Source organism: Buteo buteo, chromosome 10 (genome assembly GCF_964188355.1).
Source record: "Buteo buteo chromosome 10, bButBut1.hap1.1, whole genome shotgun sequence".
Lineage (NCBI taxonomy): Eukaryota > Metazoa > Chordata > Aves > Accipitriformes > Accipitridae > Buteo > Buteo buteo.
Genome location: NC_134180.1, coordinates 32,190,629 through 32,207,300, shown reverse-complemented (window position 1 = coordinate 32,207,300; position 16,672 = coordinate 32,190,629). Strand labels below are relative to the sequence as shown.

At 43.1% G+C, this 16,672-nt stretch overlaps 1 protein-coding gene across 5 annotated transcripts in view; it reads right to left on the bottom strand.

Moving 5' to 3' along the window:
- Positions 1-16,672, bottom strand: part of PTPRF (protein tyrosine phosphatase receptor type F) — a 393,406-nt gene that overhangs the window by 286,147 nt on the left and 90,587 nt on the right. For 4 of the 5 annotated variants that reach the window (XM_075039254.1, XM_075039258.1, XM_075039253.1 and 1 more), the window contains exon 2: positions 12,224-12,304. The gene's annotated coding sequence lies outside the window, so the exon portion shown is untranslated. Of the gene's footprint in view, positions 1-12,223; positions 12,586-16,672 lie in introns of those variants that run through there. The other variant, XM_075039255.1, reaches the window with a different exon arrangement.

The window sequence follows — 16,672 nt, the reverse complement described above, 5'->3', positions numbered from 1 at the left end:
AGAAGGAAGCCAGGGATGTACTTGGGGAACAGAGCCATCCATTCCCACCTTATCTATGGACTGTAGTTTTAACCTTCAGCCTGCATTTAAATTGAGGGTTTGTAGGAAACAGCAATGGACACTCCTGACCTCAGGACATCGGTGTCCTCAGCAGCAGAAAGTGCATCAGGTCTGTTGTCATTACCAGGTATGTTTAATTACTGCTATTACCAGCAGCCAGGGAAGGGCTCCAAGGCACCTACTCTTCAAAGAGAAAAGGCAGCACGAGGCAGCACAGAGCATTTCAGCAACTGTAAATACTTCACCATCTGCAGAGTCATTGGAATTAAACAACAACTTTGAAAATGCTCATTTATTCCTCCCTGACCACACCACGCACACAGGCACCTACGCTGACCCTATCGCCATGGTATCCTCAGCACCTCCATACCTGTGGTCTGATCGACGGGCCACACAAAGTAAATACAAAGAAATCTAGGCAGAGAGGCACGCTCATGGGTGGAGCACACAGCACATCTATACATAAAAACAAACAATACTTGAACCAACTGTTATTTTTATCCGTATGTAAACAGTAGCACACAGAGAAAGTAAATCTCCTGCCCTGCTCTTGCTGTAAGACTACAGGAAGGGAATTATTTAGCATCGCAAAGGAAAATAAATTTCTTAAGAGCCCAGCTTCAAATCTGAGCCCACACAGAAGGTGGGCTGAAGCAAACCAGAGTGGAAGATATTCAGCCGTGCAAAGGGCTCCCATGGATATGATGATTTCTGATCAATTAGGCCATTGTATAATGGACACAGCTGCCAATGTTGCTCTGATGCCAAAAAGCAGCAGAGGATTTGGAATCAATCGGCATCGGATCTCTAGAGGTGCTAGGGACTGCACTAAAAATGTATAAGGTTTTCCAAAAAATGTATATGGCTTTCGGAAAAAGTGTGAAGTCTGGTACTAGGACCAACAAATTCAGCAGGAAAAAGTTACGCCAGTTCAGCATTTTGCAAAAATCCCACTTGAGTTTCTGTCCGGGCTGTGGCCCTAGCCCAGCCCCTGTGGGAAGCAGGCAGCTCTGCCAGGAGCCGCTCTGCCAGGCCAGGAGCCGCTCTGCCAGGCCAGGAGGTTCGGGAAGACCCTGCCCTCTGCCATGCCTGGAGGCAGCAGGAGTCAGCAGCTGGCAGTGGCTGGGGAAGAAGGTGCCATGGCCAAGGCAGCTCCAGGGACATCCAGAGGGGTGAGAGCTCCTGGACTGTCTAGGGGAGCCACGCTCCTGCCACCAAAAATAAACACATGTGTTGGAAAACTGAGATTCAGAGACTCTCTCCTGTTTCTGAACAGGTATCACGGGTTTCTCTCTTCACTGGACTCATGACTTACTCTGATCTGATTCAGCTTTTCAAAGGACAATGAAAACTCCTGACTTTCAAACAAAAAAGTTTAACAGATCTTCTGTGCTTCAAAGTAGGTGGTTAAGCTACAAAGAGTTATTCATTCTCCACAGTCACTGGCCATTGCTATTCCTGGAACAGCATGATACCCATCTAACACATACAGACACCAATGTGCATTAATTTAATCCACAGGTCCCTCTGCCCCTGGATAAAGGACCAACTTTAACCCTACGCTGCTGCCGCAGTGACAAGAAAAGCTCCGGAGGAGCAATGGAAAGAACTTGTTTCTCCACCTGAAAGCACCCATAATTAGGAAGTGATGGATGTCGCTAGTAAAAGTGAGTGATGTTTTTCAGGAGCTCTCTCATCTGTAACTGCACTGTTTTCAGATAAAATAACCCTTTCTGTCAGGCAGTGTCAGGAATGTCTACGGCCAATCAGTCACTCTGCTATCCAGCAAAAAATATGACGTTCTTGTCATAACATCTGTAGCGTACGTTGTATCAGCCCTTCTTTTTTTGGGTACCTCATCAGTTAGGGTCTCCAACTCCAGCAACACCAATAATTCGTGCTCCTGAGATGAACAGATAAATTGAAACTTCCAAAAAAGTCAACCCCATTGCATGTGAAACAGAACTTCATTTGAACAAAATACCTTTTACAACAGTGTAAAATGGTATTTGCCATCTGGAGTTAATAACTATCAAGTAAAAATTGGGAGAAAGCCCCCACTCGCCACTCCAGCATGCTGGCCAGCAAAGCAGAACCACCACAAGAAACAGCTTGGAAGAAAGTCAACAAGATAAGTGGGATGATTTCAAACTTGGACACCATAAAATTTCACACTGTAGCAACTTCATTTACAAGACTTTAACAAACATTAAATGATGAGAACAAATATCTAACACAATTAACCGAGATTACACAGATGGCTAAAGTCTCCATGCCACTGCAAGTGCCAGGAGAGACTGTCCCAACAGGGAGGATGGGGCAGCTCCATAACTACGTGACCCTACAGACTGTCACAGCTGTCATGGGAAATAACCCCTCGATCACCGCTCCTCTGAACAAGGTGGCCTTGTCAGCTTAATGGTACCAGTTCAAAACCAAAACAAAAAGCCCCATCAGCATGATTAAGGAAATGGGGACAGATGAGCAAGACAGACCATTAGTCTTTGGGAACGCTTTATGTGGTCACCTGTCAAGCAGCCTGGCTATGTTTTTAAGTGATTAAATCAGACCTCGACAGAAACCTTAGTGTCAATTTCTCAATATTCTAAGCCAGAAAAACAATTGCATTGAATTGTTGCTAAGGTTCATGCAACAGACCACCTCTCCGAATGGCAACACGCTCCCCCCCTTCTAGAAGTCACCTTACAAAACTTGATGGAGCTTAAGAGAGAGTTAACATTTCATTACCTAAGAGCCATTCTTGATCTTTAAACACAGCCAATGTATATTAATATTTAACCACTGCATGTTACAGATTGCATATCACTATTACAAGCTCATAGCTATTACTTTTGCAAAACATTAAGAAGAAATAGACACTGAAGTCACTGATCACATGTTTTTCATTTATTGTGACGGGAAATAATCAGCTTCTCCGATTCGGTACACGTTTATTATATTACAAGGCAACAATCTCCTTCAAGCACCCAATCCAATCCATGTGCTTGATGCAAAGGTTTCTTAAAGGCTATTAATTTAAACACCTGTATCCTAGAAAACGCACTACGGCTTCTAACAAAAGAAAATGCTGAAGCATTGAAGAAATTTGAACATCTGATTGCAGTGTTTCCTCTTGAAGCCTGATTGAGAAAACAAACATTTTTATGTTATTAAGAGACACTACTCAAAGGGAAGCAATCTCCGTAATACCTGGCCCTTCTGAACTGTTGATTAACATTACCTAGAGGAGCACTGCCACTGACCTGAGACACCTATCAGTCAAAAATTTCATCCTCTAAAGAAAAGGACAATAGTTTATTGAACCTCAGAATAAAGCAGGTGGGAAGGAACCTCTGCAAGTCCCTAGTCCAAACTCCTGCTCAAAGCAGGGCTAACTCTGAAGTCAGACCATGATGTCCAGAGTCCTGCCCAGTAGATTTTCGAGCACCTCCAAAGATGGAAGTGCCACAAGCTCTTTGGACCCTTGTGTCAGTGATCTTCCACTCTCAAGCTGAACTTTTGAACTTCCCTTGCTGCAGCCTGTGAACTCTGCCTCTTTTCCCTTCCCTGTGCTCCCCCCAGAAGAGTCGGACACTGCCATCACCCCAGCCACCCGCTTGGGGTGGGTGACCATGGTCAGATCCTCCCACCCCCAGGCATGGGAAGCACTGCTCCCTTGGCCCCCACTCGCACATCTCCTACTCCAGTCCCTGGCCAGCCACGCAGTCCTCTGCCTGATTCACTCCAGGTTTTGGCACCTTTCTTGACTTGTCAATGCCTTTCTCATACTTGTGATTGCTGGTGGGATCCAAGTTACAGCTTTGCCATAAACTGGGAGGACCTCTTGTCCATCCCTTGGTCGAGACAGCAACCGATCACTCTGTCTCCTCAGCCACAGGCTGATTGGACCCAGCTCCAACAACCTCCACTTCTCATATGTCCTCCAGACCCCAGCCACATCTGAGTTTAATAGGACAGCAAAGAAGAAAATAATAATGATAACAACAACAATAGTAAAATGAAAATAATGATAAAAGGATTGGAATATACAAAACAATTGATACACTGTGCAATTGCTCACCAGTCACTGACCGATGCCCAGTTAGTTCCCAAGCAGTGATCTGCCCCCCCCTTCCCCAGCCAACTCCCCCCAGTTTATATACTGGGCACGACATCCCATGGTATGGAATACCCCTTTGGCCACTTTGGGTCAGCTGCCCTGGCTGTGTCCCCTCCCAACTTCTCGTGCCCCTCCAGCCTTCTTGCTGGCTGGGCATCAGAAGCTGAAAAATCCTTGACTTAGTCTAAACATTACTTAGCAACAAGGGAAAACATCAGTGTGTTATCAACATGCTTCTCATACTGAATCCAAGACATAACACTATACCAGCTACTAGGAAGACAATTAACTCTATACCAGCCAAAACCAGGACAAAGTGTTAGCTTGTGCATAGGTGGTGATCCAGCAGCATGTCCCAAAGCACTCTTCCATGCCTGTGCAGCCTAGCCATGTCCTCACCATTTTGTATTTCCTCATTGCAGTTCATGAAGTTATACACTGCAGATTTCCAAACATTTTTTCAATCTGCTGTAGCCATTTAATTCTGAACTATGCCTCACACTGCTTGAGCCCCTCTCAGTTTGGGCTTACTTGCAGATTTAGTAAGTATTCCCTTGTCCACACCAGTAAAGAGAACAGCAAATAAAGCTCAGCCCAAGACAAACAGGGGTGTATTCACACGATTCCTCATGCCACCCCCCTTTTCCCCGCTGATTTTCACAGCAAGTTATAGCTAACTACTCTTCAAACATGGTTTTTAAACAGTTATTTGTTTACTGTACAATTAAATACATATATTTCCCTATTCCACAGAAATGCCACAAGAGGTTATGTCAAAAGTTACTGAAGGTCAAGGTAACATCACAGGTACTGCTTCTGCCAGTCCTCATCATCTTATCCTCCAGAATCCTAGAAACCGATTAAAAACTTTGTTCCAATTCTCTAAGCATTGCAGTTAGACTAACTAGTCTCTAATTCCCTGGATCTCCCTTTCCCAAAGGCAGGTACTGCATTTGCCCTTTTCAGTCCTCAAGGACCTCTCTTGCTCTTCACAATTTCTAAAAAGTAATTGTAAATGGTTCAAAGGTTGCTTGGCTAGTTGCTGATGTACCCTAGGGCAAATTTCATCAGGCTCTGACTATTTGAATACACCTCTCTTATCTGTTTTTTCTGATCTATCCTTTTCCTACTCTGCACTTTACTTCTATCACCTTGTTTAAATTAATTTTAATTAGCGTGAAGACACACTCAAGCAATACAATAACTACATGAAACCCGTTTAGTATTTTATCTTTCAGCTATAATGTTAGCAAAGAAAACCCCTAGCTATTCATCCACCATGACTCTGGCTTTTTGGAGATGCAGAAGAACGTTTTTTAAAAAACAAAACAAAACAAAGAAAAAAAACCACACACACAACAACAACAAAAAAACAAACAGCCAAGCCAGATTAAAGACTGTATATGGCTTAGACCAACCCTCAGCTGAGATATCTGAAGGGAAAACATTAAGAAATGTCAATAAACTCCTTGTCTGCAAAGAAAGATTTAAAGAGAAATTTAACTGCACTTCAGAAGGGACTCTTTCAGTGACTAAACCAGCCTGTTTTGGTTTGATACATTAAAAAAAGCCAACACTTCCCCAGCAGATAAAACATTTGATAATCAAATCCATGATTTCCTGTACATTGCCTCAGTTATCTGGCACTGATCATTGCCAAGGGTAGGGTACCGAATTAGACTGACCGCTGGTCCAAACCAGCACAGCAAGTCCCACTCCTCTGTGAACACAGACGGGTATCTTGAAGCACATTACGAATTTAATGCACCCACCTGTTCTAGCTATAATTTACCTTTCATCAACTGGAAATTACCATCCTCACAGCTGAGACATGGCAACTTATTACAGGAACATAGCTAGTCTGCTTCTATGCAAAGCAAAACAGTCTTAGATCATCCTCTGTGATTTCTATTTTGTTTTTCAGCAAAATGAACTAGACACAGTTGTGTGCTGTTACCACATCTCATCTGAAGCACCGTAACTTCTTAAACTGCTCCATTTCCATCCTCAAAGACACATCAGTCTCTGCTCTGTGATCCCCTAGGCAGAAGATGCAACGTTAATGGAGATTCTGGCTGTCATTCTCAAAAGCAGTTAGCGATTTGAATGCCTCAATTTCAAGTGTACCCAACCTGAAATACTTTAAAAGGTCCAATTTTCAGGAAATGATGAACACTCAAAAACTGCTGGGTGGTGGTGGTTCCCTCCTCCCCCCCAGTGTTTAAATCCAGAATCCATTTTACCTGATGTTTCTACCTAGAAAATCCTTTTGCAAGACTAAAACCCTAGTACTAGTCAAAAAGAAGGGGAAAAAATTGTTTTCTTTTGCTAGCTGTGATGAAAACGCAACAAATCCATACATTCTTCCAGTTACACAAAATACAGCAGCCTACTCTTGAATATGGATCTGCAAATATTTGCTTCCAGATTGATAGCAGTGAAAACCTTCTCTTACAAGATACTATAATCAGCTTTCAGTGAAACCTGCTTTACTGGACATAACAAAGCTTGATTTCCAACACTGTTGGGCCAAAAAAACCCACCCAGTATTTCCAATCCACATATGCTCGTACTTGTTCTTACTACAAATGCAACCACCAGTAATCCCTGTCTTTCTGCCTAACTCCCCTGAAAAACACATTATAATTAGGAGAATCCTTGGAAATCATCCCTCAGTTAATGATGACTAGAAAGAAGGTATGAACAGAGAGAAAAGCCAGACCAGTGAAATACTGATAGTCTCTGCTGCTGTTCCGTATTCTATTAGTGGAAAAATTCAGACTCTATTTTAGTCAGAGGAGTTTGGTATCACGCAATTGTTCAATCACAGCTCGGCAAACCTCATTATTGCAGGCCTCTTCAGAAATCCCGAATTTTGCCTGAGAGTACAACAGGATGCGTATCCGCTTGGTGTGGCACTCTGCTCCCAGGAACGGCACAGCTAGTGCTTGTGCCTGGCACAGCCCTGGGAGCTGGAACAAGCACCGGGAACCCCAGCAGAGTCACAACTGCATGGTTTTTAATCCGGCATCCCGTTGGGCTCTGCTTCAAACCCAAAATCTAACCAATACTGGCTGGTTTCAGCCAAGCCTATGCTGATAGTAGATAGAATGAAACCAGGTTAATTAGAGGTAAATGTATCCTCAAAGAAGATCTCAGTAACAAAACTCCTTATGCACATTAACTTATGTAGCATGTATTTTTAACAAGTTCAGCACTTGTTTCGGGTTTAGAAAACACACACATGGGGTGGCAACTATTCAAACCCACTGCACCAGAGCGCAAGCAAGTGCTGACTCCGTGGGATGACAAAAGTTACATTGCCAGTTATGGTGATTCTGCTTTTATTGCATAACCCTCAGATAGCTAAATTAAAGAGGTGTCATGGTTTAACCCCAGCCAGCAACTAAGCACCACGCAGCTGCCTGCTCACTTCCCCCCCACCCAGTGGGATGGGGGAGAGAATCGAGGGGGGGGAAGTAAAACTCATGGGTTGAGATAAGAACGGTTTAACAGAACAGAAGAAACTAATAATGATAATAACAACAAAATAATAATAATAATATAGGATCAGAATATACAAAACGAATTATGCACAATGCAATTGCTCACCAGTTGCTGACCGATCCCCAGTTAGTTCCCAAGCAGTGATCTGCCCCCCCCTTCCCCAGCCAACTCCCCCCAGTTTATATACTGGGCATAACGTCCCATGGTATGGAATACCCCTTTGGCCACTTTGGGTCAGCTGCCCTGGCTGTGTCCCCTCCCAACTTCTCGTGCCCCTCCAGCCTTCTTGCTGGCTGGGCATCAGAAGCTGAAAAATCCTTGACTTAGTATAAACACTACTTAGCAACAAGGGAAAACATCAGTGTGTTATCAACATGCTTCTCATACTGAATCCAAGACATAACACTATACCAGCTACTAGGAAGACAATTAACTCTATACCAGGAAAACCAGGACAATAGGTAAAGTGACAAAAAAACCCCCACCTACCAATATAGTGATTATATAATAGAAAAGGAAATGAAAAAGACCAGAGGGCAAAAGCTCATGTTCAATTTTGCAAATAAGGTTAAATCTTGTAACATCTCCAGCTTCTGCTGATGCTCTTTTTCATAAACACACTTTTAAAAACATATATCCCTGGAGACAGCTAAAGCATATACCTTCAAAGCAGGAGGGAATTTTACCAGTCCGGATTTGGAGCTTTAAACCCCACCCTTCCCTCTCCACAGGCATTCTTCAACACACACCATGTGAAAACCAGGTAAAAGGCCAGCAGTCATGCCCTTTGGGCTCCAATATAGTAAAGCACTCCACTCACTTGTAAGATAAAAAGACCTGTAAAGACTCTTAAGTCCAAAAAAACCCCCAAAAAACCCCACATATATAGCTATACATAAAGAATGCTGAGCTACGCCAATGAATTCAGCCAATGCCCTTTCGAGGGCCAACATGGCATTAACACACAATCAAATCACTTTGAATCACATAAGTTCTGTGCCAACATTTTGTAGAAATACATAACCTACATTACAGAAAACACCCCATAAATTAGAACATGGTATCACAACACATTTTCCAAAATGCAAATAAGTTAAAAAATAAAAATATTTAAAGAATTATAAGAGGACAGTGTGGCCTGATGACAACTGTCCTATACTTTAAAGTCAGAATGAAGAAAACTAATCATGCAGAAGTCTCAGTTTTAACTGTGACTCCAGTGTCCAGCTTTCAGTGGTAACACTGCATGCATAAAAATCCCCCAAGCCATAATCACACAGATAGATAATACTTCCCTAGCAATAGCCAGGTCAAATGGAAAATCCTGAGTTTGGGGTTTTTAATCTTTTGAAGCAGTCTTCACTTTAATCAATTTATTAACTTCAGGACTGTAACATTCAAACGGAAACTTTAGGTATTTTTTTTATATCCCTGAAAGAGCAACCATACAGCAATTTTAGTTTAAATGAATGTCAGAAGACTCCTTCAGGATGCACTGCAGTCTCCAAACTCCTGAAAACTTAATCCATATTCTGCTAATCTAGGTTACAGTTTATCTTCAGGGGTTCTCCTGCAACATCATTCCTTGATGCTTTAGATTCAGCCTGACATGATTGAAAAGGCTTCCTTTTCTTTCTTCTCCCATTCATCTGAACAGCAAAAGTACACTTTTTTTTCAGGTTCCCCTGCCCCTTGCCCACAAATCAGATGGACATTATTATGGAAATTATTTTAAAAGAAAACCCTACAGATAAACTATGACCTAGATCAGAAAGATTCTGCCCAATCTAAATTCAAAAAAAACCCTGATTTACTTTAAAGGATGTTACTGCATGCCACTCAAACTGTACTTTCAGCCACATTTTGTGTGGACTGAGTCTGTCATCTTTTATTTCCTAAAACCTGAGTTTACATTAAGAACGATAGAACTTCTCAGGGTCAGCTGAAAGCATACATAACTGCACATACCAGAAAAGAAGCAGTATAAAACCGAGAAGCCCTCAAGGACCACTGTTTTGCTGAGGAGCAGCATGACCAGCTGCCAGCTCAGCTCCCGCATCACATTTGTTGTCACTGCTCTTGGTTCAGTTTTGTCACCACGTAGCGTCTTCCAAGGGGAGCGGCCAGCCCCAGCCTAGGACCGCTCTAAGATGCTTCTGAACGCAATATCAAACTACATGCAGATGATTAGTTAAATGTCATCCTAAAGATGACAGCCTTTCTGCTCACACTCCCGCATGCATCCGAACGCAATCTTGCCAGCACTGGGCTCACCTTTGAGGAAAGCCAAGCATGCAATATGCCTCACCAAGACGTTCTTCCCTGCCCTGCTGCTTCTGTGAAACACGGGGTTTCTGAAACCAGCCCTCCCATTTGTGCTGTCTTTGCATAATCTCGCAGGTGGCACATCCCAAAACCTGAGCACCATCTCCTTCTGCACCTGCTGTTGCCTGACCCGATGCCATTCATGCCTGGCAGGATCTATTCCAAAAGGCTTTGAGCTCAAAAGCTCCCTAGCAGGCTTTTCTTCACTCCTGTCATGGTTTAACGCCAGCCAGCAACTAAGCACCACGCAGCCGACCACTCACTCACTTCCCCCCCCCCAGTGGGATGGGGGAGAAAAATCAGGGAAAAGAAGTAAAACTCGTGGGTTGAGATAAGAACGGTTTAATAAAACAGAAAAGAAGAAACTAATAATGATAATGATAACACTAATAAAATGACAACAGTAATAATAAAAGGATTGGAATATACAAATGATGCACAATGCAATTGCTCACCACTTGCTGACCAATGCCCAGTTAAGTCCCCAAGCAGCGATCCCTCCGCCCCCATTCCCCCCCGTTTATATACTAGACATGATGTCACATGGTATGGAATACCCCTTTGGCCAGCAGTTTGGGTCAGCTGCCCTTGCTCTGTCCCACCCCAACTTCTTGTGCCCCTCCAGCTTTCTCGCTGGCTGGGCATCAGAAGCTGAAAAATCCTTGACTTTAGACTAAACACTACTTAGCAACAACTGAAAACATCAGTGTGTTATCAACATTTTTCTCATACTGAACTCAAAACACAGCACTGTACCAGCTACTAGAAGACAATTAACTATCCCAGCTGAAACCAGGACAACTCCCCAGGACCACACCAGCAGTACTTTCAAACACACATACGCAAAGACGTACCTACTGCAAGTGCTTCGATCTCCACTTAAGCAACAAGACCAGTTCCTGGTTTTAGAGAAATCTTGTTTGTTTCAAGCATCAGCATCTTAGCTAATGAGTTTTCGCTTCCCTTCTACACTCCACAAATACTGGGCTGAGTAATGCATAGCCTAATTGACTGTTAAGGTCACTGGCCAGCTCTTTAATCTTATTTAGTACACTTTGAGACAGTTCGTGAGTCATTAGGGCTTCATTCTTGGGGACACAAAGACACGTAATATACATTAATAAAGAGCATAAATGTAATCCAACGTGTGTATTTTACAGATTGCAAAATTAGAAAAATGGCATTAAATATTTCTTTGCAATGTTATCATTTTAATAATGTTGCTTATTTTAATACACAATAAAAATACTTAATTGTCAGAGCCTGCTGGTGTCTTTGTAATTTATAATGTTGCCATAGCTCTAAGAAAATTCCTTAAGTAGTAAAAGCCACACTTTAAATACCAACTTGAAGGGAAAGAAGGGCTCAAGGGAGACCCATCTTAAAAATTCCTTATTTGAAGGGGAAAAAAAAAGACATTTTTCAAGCTGTTATTCATGATACTGGATTTTATGATGTAAATTGCAATTCAGTGCGTGCACATGTATTGGGAACTTTGCGATACTTCTGAAAGGGCTCAGCATCGCTAATCAGGCACTGAAATCCAATTTCTGGGAGAATCTGGGAGCTCAAAGCTGACAATTTTAGCTGGCTTGGAAAGACCTTTGAAAAAATAAAGTTAAACTAATTATACATAAGTGTGCTTGAGAAACTTTACACCTGTCTTGACATGAATCAGATCTTTGCATGGATGATGAAATTCTTGGCATTGCTTTAGGTGATTGGGATGGCATTAGCTTAGGCAGGGTAAGAATTCAACAGCCACAAGCCTAGACAGGTAGGATAAAGGAGTTACTGACTCAAAAAAGCATGACAGCTTATCTGTTGAAAGTCTAAACATGTTAATCATTTAACATAAACAGATCTGCTGATATTTTTAGAAAGGCATTTCAACTCATAAGTAACGATGTTAAAAAAAAGGACAGGAGTAACCCTAATCATATTTTCCACAGGTCCTCCCAGCCCCTTGCAGATTGTTTCTACTAAAACTCAGACCAGGGAAAAGAAAAGAAAAAAAAAAAAAAAAGAAGGAAAGAAACAAAGAAAGGAAAAACCCAAAGACAGGTAGCTGGGTTTGGGATTAGGACAATAAAGAAGTTGCTGGCAATCAGCGTTTGACTGCTGGCTATGCTACAGACTCCTCCTGCAACCTTTATCCCCCCCATGCCTCAGTTCCCAGTCCGTAAAATGAAGGTGATAACGTTTCCCTACCTCACAGGAACGTTCTCAGAATAAATCCATAAATGCCTGGGAGACACTGAGACACCACTGTGACAGAGGCCATAAAAATACCTACGAAAGAAAAAACAAACATAAAAATAAGTGTCATAAGTGACCATAACAGCAGAGACATTCACAGATTAAATGTAAAGCAAAAGTTAAAACTTCATTTAACGACACAAATTCTCCATCCTGGGGAAAAAGCAGTTTGGTTCAGCACATATTCCCATCCAGACACTTTTAAAACCATGACAGCAAGGGACAGTTTCTCCTTTCCCACCTGGACACGACGCAGTCGTGATAATCCACCACCACATACAGATGCAGATGGGAAAGGTGTTTTCCTTTACAGATCACTATCTCAGGCCCTCCATTACAAGTATCACATCCAAGAACCCCAATCGCAGCAACGGACCCCAATGTACTGACAATGCTCTTCCTCGGTCTCCATATCCGATACCTACTGCAGAACTGAGTTCCTCCAATAGTTAAAAAAGGTTTAATTTTCAGTGTAACATTTATTCCTGAACAGCTTTTATCCATTTGTTTTCATGCCAACGTTGATCCGGCAGCTTAAACAGCTTTTCCTTATCCCTGAAGTTTATTTCCCTGACGGTAAAAATGAATTACACCACCTCCCTGTCAAGGTTCATTTTACTGCCCAAACCAAGCAAGTTCCTGGAGTTTGCTCTCAGATGACTCCCCATTCTTGAGAATACCCACCTCCTCTGTTACCCCACTTCACCAGCTTCTGCCCAGTGCCATCCTTGCGGCTCACCATCACCTTGTGACTGCACAAAGTAAAGATGTGTTTCTCCAGCATTTCCAGCTTGTAACCCCCCCCATCCTACCCCACTCAGAGCAAAAATTTCTTCCTCCTAAGGTCACGACCCTGCATGCTATCACAATGGAGATCCATCCCACTTCCATTGCTCCGGGTCTCCAGCTCGTTCTGAAGGATATCTTGACCCTCCACAGCCCTGACCGTGCCTCCTGCCTGTCCCACCCGCAGTGCTCCGAGCCCTCAGGGCACTGCTCCATGGTGCCAGGGACATTCCAGGGAACACACATGGTCTCCCCAAAAACACACCTCCTACCTTCAGAGTCAACTCGGCTCAGCAACCAACGGCTTGAGCTCAATTACACCGTTAAGCGTTCTTTAACGTGAGCCAGATGACTACAGTCCTCAGAAGGATAAGTGATTCAAAATTATGCAAATGCATAGAATGTGTTATTTAGTCTTTAACATTTACAGAGTACTCATTTCGTAAACAGTTTCAGCGCTCTTTCGGAGAGTGTGACAGTGCCCTGAAATCCGGGTCTCTGACGGTTGCTGCATCATGCACCGACCGCATCCTTGGTGGGAGAGGGAAGGAACACCGCTGGATCAGTCCAGCTCCAAGCTGGGACACAGGGCTGAGAGAGCCCGCCTGCCCACTGCCCCACACACTTACAGATATCTCCACCTATTCTCACACACGCAGGCCTCGGAGACCCCCTCTCATCCCCTCACAACCTGAGCTGACCAGGACAACAAAAATCCCCTTGGTTTTTTTTGTATTTGGGGAGAGAGGGCAGTTCCCTTCCTGCTGGCACAGGGAGTGGAACCAGCTCAGGAGCCGGCTGGACAAGCACCAGAGCCAGTAGGAGGGGAACAGCAAGCTCACCCCTTCTGCTGGCAGTCTGCCGCCAGATCGGACTGGGACATATTGCAAACCAGGGAACCAGAATACACTCACCTTTCCAAGGACTCAGATCCATTTAAAACTGTGCTCTAAAAACCTTCACAAACAAAGATATTATGCAATTTTATGTTATGCAGCGTTGACTTCAACGACTCTGTAGCAGTGCTTACTCTACTGTATTTACTTCTGGCACACACTGGCAGCGCTCGCTGCAGTCATTCAGAGCATGTTCCTGTTTTAAATCCAGAGGTCTTATCCTGCCAGTATCTATGCACAATGCTCCTCAGAATGTTTTTTCTTACTTTGACCATATTGTCCCTCTTTCTTCTGTCCCTGCAAGCTCCCTTGTTTGCAACATGTTGTAAGTTTTTTCCCCTCTCATACAGGGTTCCAATTTTCTATCCCAGCACCTCTCCCACCTTCAGCTGTCCCACACTGTCAGTCTCCATCCCTCAGGTCACAATTTTAGAGAAGCAACCTAGCACCTCCTGCCAGGCTCCCTAGGATTTGAGGAAAGTCCTCTTTCAGGCATGCACACAGACCCCTTGATGCCCATGACCAAGACTAACATACTAAATGAATAGAAGATAGATTATACGGACCTGTTTTCTCCCTTCCCCCACAACTAACATGATGACCATTTCGGTACTGGCTTTTTTCACTTTCTTCATCAGCTAGTCTTTGTTGCAAGAAAGGCAATCACATCTGAGTGGAATCCATCCAGCAGCAAGTGGTTTGTTAAATCCCAGGACACGTTGGATACAGAAAGGATGCTTAAGTTACTTAAATGGCAACCCTTTATTAAATGCATAAAAATGCTTGAAATTTCTGTAAGCCAACAATTTAACTAATATCCTCCCTTAAACATACCAGTCTCTGCTGCTAATTGTTATTTCACTTTTTATGCATTTCTTTTGAATTTATACTTTAGAAACCCTACAGAATTTCCTGTAGTTCTAACACATATAGTTGCACTCATCCATGGTACAGACGGATGTCTTTCACTAAAAACTCCTTTTTCCCAAAAGCGTAAGTAGATTTTGCATTTGCATAGTAGGGGCAGTTCAAGTCAACTATTCTCAGCTACACCACAGTGGCAGTATTGCTAGAAAAGGAAGGGGAAACAGGCCACCAAAAAAAAAAAAAAAAAAATCTTTTCTACACTGGAAATATTAAGACAGAGAGCAAAGACTTTTAAGATGAGGTTAGAAAATACTCTCAATCATACCAAGCACTGCTTAACACGTAATTTAGGACCCCTGGAAACCTCTGCCACAACAAGACCTGTGCACGTTGAAGTGATCACTTACACTCTGAATTTCTTTGCATCCATTTGTCTGACATGTATATTTAAAATTTTACACTGAATCAGTTTTGGATGTCAGAGCCAACTTTATAAAACAGATGTTCTGCTTATACAGGGAGAGGGCATATAAACATTAGGCATTTTGCTGTTGAGGATTAAACATTAACAAAAAAATTTAATCATCAATGACGAAAGTGGTAATGGCAGCTCTCTGGAGATAACCTCCTCCATGAACCATGCCGCAGCCTCCCTCATGCTAATTTAGGTTGTTAGAAGCCTAAAGTGACTAAAGAGAGACCATACCAATAGGATTTTAGCACACTAAATTACATACAGCTCCCGCCCTCCCCCAGGTTAAACTCAAGGCCAGCGGGAGCAGCGGAGAGGCTGCCGAGAGCGAGCGCAACGCTGCAGCACCCTGGAACAAGAGCTCAGCACCTACAGCTGCACCTGGACACCTCTGCAACCAAAGGCACAAGCGCTACCACCACAGTTTTTGCCAGTTTCTGTGTGTCAAGCCCAGAAGAGTATTTTCTGAAACTCTTCAAGTCTGCTTCTTCAATCTACGTGACAGTATTTACGGAACAGACAATACCAGTAGCCACGAGCACTTCACGCAGCACTGACAACAGCAAAGAATTCCTTGTTTCTTGGTAAGCTCCCATGCTGGATGATACAGCAAGAGGCACTGCGAGAGGCCAAGAAAAGCCGCAACTTATCACAGGAAAATGGCAAATTGTGAGAAACCTGTATCGCAAGGTTAGCTGCCTAGGCACAACTTTAATAGAGCTCCATAAATACCTCAGTCTAACACTGACAGAGGTTAAAAACCTATTATCTTTCCCAAATGACAGTGTGAACATATGTTCAATCGAACACCCCGCCCTACCAAGCTCCAAAGTAGATTCTGCTCTTTCAGTTCCACAAGTACAAACCACAGGGAGCATTTTAAATGAAAGCATTATGAAGATTACATTAGGCAAGTTTGATCTACTGTAAAACACTCGCACACAACATTAAGAGGGAGAACAACCTTTAACACCTGCTTTCTCTTCAAACATAGCATTATCTCTGTGCATGGCTTGGCTCTTAATGGGATGAAATCTCAAGCTAAATCGCATGGCTTACTCCACCAGCAAAGAATACTTTAAATGTTTGGGACCTAGTGGCCCACTAATACCGAACTGGTGAGAATGTTCTTCTAAAAGTGTACAATACTCCGCTGAGCTGCTCGGCTGGTTGCCACCCCCCAGCATGGCTCCACACAGCGGAGAAGTTTTCACCCCGGTGTGAAATGTTGTGACACAAGAGGAGATGCGGCAGCTGGAAAAGCACTGCACAATCCAAGCAGTGTTGAAAGTCATCATCATAAATATTCACAAGCAGACTGATTTGTTTTCTTACCAATAGCATATTGTTATTCACAAATATTAATTGGTTTCTAAATAC